Source organism: Mandrillus leucophaeus, unplaced genomic scaffold (genome assembly GCF_000951045.1).
Source record: "Mandrillus leucophaeus isolate KB7577 unplaced genomic scaffold, Mleu.le_1.0 Scaffold184, whole genome shotgun sequence".
NCBI classification, from domain to species: Eukaryota; Metazoa; Chordata; class Mammalia; order Primates; family Cercopithecidae; genus Mandrillus; species Mandrillus leucophaeus.
In genome coordinates this window covers 3,338,434-3,341,476 of record NW_012101854.1, presented here as the reverse complement: position 1 = coordinate 3,341,476, position 3,043 = coordinate 3,338,434, and the positions used below count along the sequence as shown (strand labels likewise).

The window sequence follows — 3,043 nt, the reverse complement described above, 5'->3', positions numbered from 1 at the left end:
TGGAACTTGATCCACTGATTTAAAAATTCATATAGAAGAGACATGCCAAAAAGCAGCCAAAGCAGTTCCTCAAGGAGCAAGGTTGAAAGACTCAACAGATATTAATATTACTGAAAAAACCAAAGCAGCAAATAATAGACACTGCTAACATGTAAGACATCATTAAAAATCATTAGGGAGAGAAATGAATTACGCACTAAACGTATACAAGGAACTGGTTATTCATATGGGGAAAAATCAAATTAGCTGCCTGTCTCATATAATATCATAATTAAAAATAAATTTCAGGTAGATTAGAGACGTAACTGTAAAAAGCAGAGGTTTATCATTTATAAGGAAGTATAAGATCCTTATAAACTTAATATAGAGAATATTTTCCTAAGTAGAAAGCCAAAAGGAAAATATTTCTTAAACAAGATACCAAGAGTACCAACACTAAAAGAATAGACTGATAAATCTGACTCATTATGTAAAACAACAGATTCCTTTAAAAAGATAAAAGGAGAAAGCCCAGACAAAATAAATATCTGTAAACTATATAATCTTTACAGGATTAGTGTCCAGCATACATAGAAATACAAAGAAAAAATCAAAAAGGAGAAAGTTGTAAATAAATTCATAGGAGAGAAAACTAAAATAGGTAATAAATCTGTTAAAAAATCAACATGAAGCAATCAAGGAAACTGTAAATTACAACAATAACATAACCAATTCAAACTCATTAGATTAACAAAAGTTAGGTCAATAATAAAGTGTTTGCAAAACTAGTAATGGTATTACCGGTGAAAAAGTAAATTGGTAAAAGAAGGTAGAGAGCAATTTGGCAGCATTTAGTAAAGCTGAAGGTGGGTATGCTCTACCGCTCAAAAATTCTATTTCTGGGGGGTGTGTGTGTGTGTGTGTGTACGCGCGCACATGTATGTGCACATGTACGTCTAGAAAGGCACACATTGGAGCAAGAAGGCATACAGAAACTTTCATTACAGTTTTCCTTCTGTCAGGAAAAAAGCAGAAGCCACTAAAATGTCTATCAGCAGTTAATTCTGGTACATTCTTAGAAACAGATCAAATGAACTACAGATACACATGTCACCATATATAAATATAAAAAATAGAATGCTAACGGAAAATTATACAATTATGGTCACGTGCAGTGGCTCACGCCTGTAATCCCAGTACTTTGGGAGACTGAGGCGGGCGGATCACCTGAGGTCAGGAGTTTGAGACTGGCCTGGCCAAAATGGTGAAACCCCATCTCTACTAAAAATACAAAAAAATTAGCCGGGCGTAGTGATGCATGCCTGTAGTCTCAGCCACTCAGGAGGCTGAGGCAGGTGAATCTCTTGAATCCAGGAGGCGGAGGTTACAGTGAGCCGAGATTGTGCCATTGCACTCCAGCCTGGATGACAAGAGCAAAACTCAAGTCTCAAAAACAAAGAAAATTGTACAATTACATTTATAGTGTGAAATTAATGTTAAAAACCTGAAAAGTATTCAATGTACATACCTACAAAGCAAATTTTCTTAAGCTTATTCATGCTAAATAATAAAGATGACAGCTACCTCCTTCATGGTATGATCAGGAAGGAGGCAATCCTGGGAACTTCCACATTATCTATGATTTTTCTTTTTCCAAAAAAATCTGAAGCAAATATGGTAAAATATCAACATGTGGCTCAGCTGAGTAACTGGTACACGAATGTTATGCTATCCTCTGTACTTTCTGTATGCTTGAAATAATATATGCGTTATTCAATAGATTTTCTGAACATGAATACACTTGGTTCATTGGAGAGCCATTCAGAGTTTCACTCAGCCAATACTGTAGACAGAATTTTAATACATTTATCTTACTATTTTGCAAATTTCTCAGCAAGTAGTGGCTGTAATGAGAGGAAAGAGGAAGAACTATGACCTCTGCCAGGAGACTTGCACCTTTATGGGCAGGAGCTGCTCTATCAGCCTGGGTCCCAGAAGAAAAACAACATAGAGCAGAACCGAAGATGACAGGAAGCAGAGTTGAAGCTCAGCCTCAACAATTATGCAGCACAAAGGAGTAGTAAACCTTTGTTGTTGTAAGCAGCTGTGACTTTGGGGTTTTTGTTACCACACTCTAACTAAGTCTAAAGTGATGATAAAAATCATGCTGGCCACTCAGCTCATTAAAACAATAAGTAAGGCCGGGGCGGTGGCTCACACCTTTAATCCCAGCACTTTGGGAGGCCTATGTAGGTGGATCACCTGATCAGGAATTCAAGACCAGCGTGGCCGTCATGGTGAAACCCTGTCTGTACTAAAAATACAAAAATTAGCAGGGCATCACGGCAGGCACCTGTAATCCCAGCTACTCAAGAGGCTGAGGTAGGAGAATCACTTGAACCTGGGAGGCGGAGGTTGCAGTGAGCTGAGATCATGCCACTGCACTCCAGCCTGGGCAACAGAGGAAGATTCTGGCTCAAAAAAAGAAAAAAGAAAAATAAAAAACAAAAGACAATAAATAAAAGGGAATTTTACAATGGATGGATCAGGCTGATAACATCTAAACCATGGAACCGATCTGAAAATCACAAGGAAATAAAACCAAACATTATGTGCTTGTTGATATGATACAATAGAAAGTTCTTGTTAAATTAAAAAAACAAAAAGTTAAACGTAGCATGATCATGCCTCTAAATCTAACCATCAGCATAACAGGCAGAGTTAAATGATGCACTGTGGATGAAATAAGCCAAACCAAGAATGTAACAAAGTCTACAAGGCAAATCATCCACCTGACTTCCTCAAGAAAAACAAAAAATGTTTAAAAAATATTTTTCTTAGTATGCAAGGAGAAATAACTTTTAATGAAAAGATATTTGGCCAGGCGTGGTGGCTCATGATTGTAATCCCAGCACTTTGGGAGGCCGAGGTGGGCGGATCATCTGAGGTCAGGAGTGCGAGACCAGCCTGACCAACATGGTGAAATCCCGTCTCAACTAAAAATACAAAATTAGCCAGGCATGGTGGTGAGCACATGTAATCCCAGTTACTCGGGAGGCTTAGG

The 3,043-nt window shown here is 37.9% G+C and overlaps 1 protein-coding gene across 4 annotated transcripts in view; it reads right to left on the bottom strand.

Annotated features, from left to right (window-relative positions):
- ADGRL2 (adhesion G protein-coupled receptor L2) overlaps positions 1 to 3,043 on the bottom strand; it is a 203,411-nt gene that overhangs the window by 38,257 nt on the left and 162,111 nt on the right. The window lies entirely within an intron of this gene.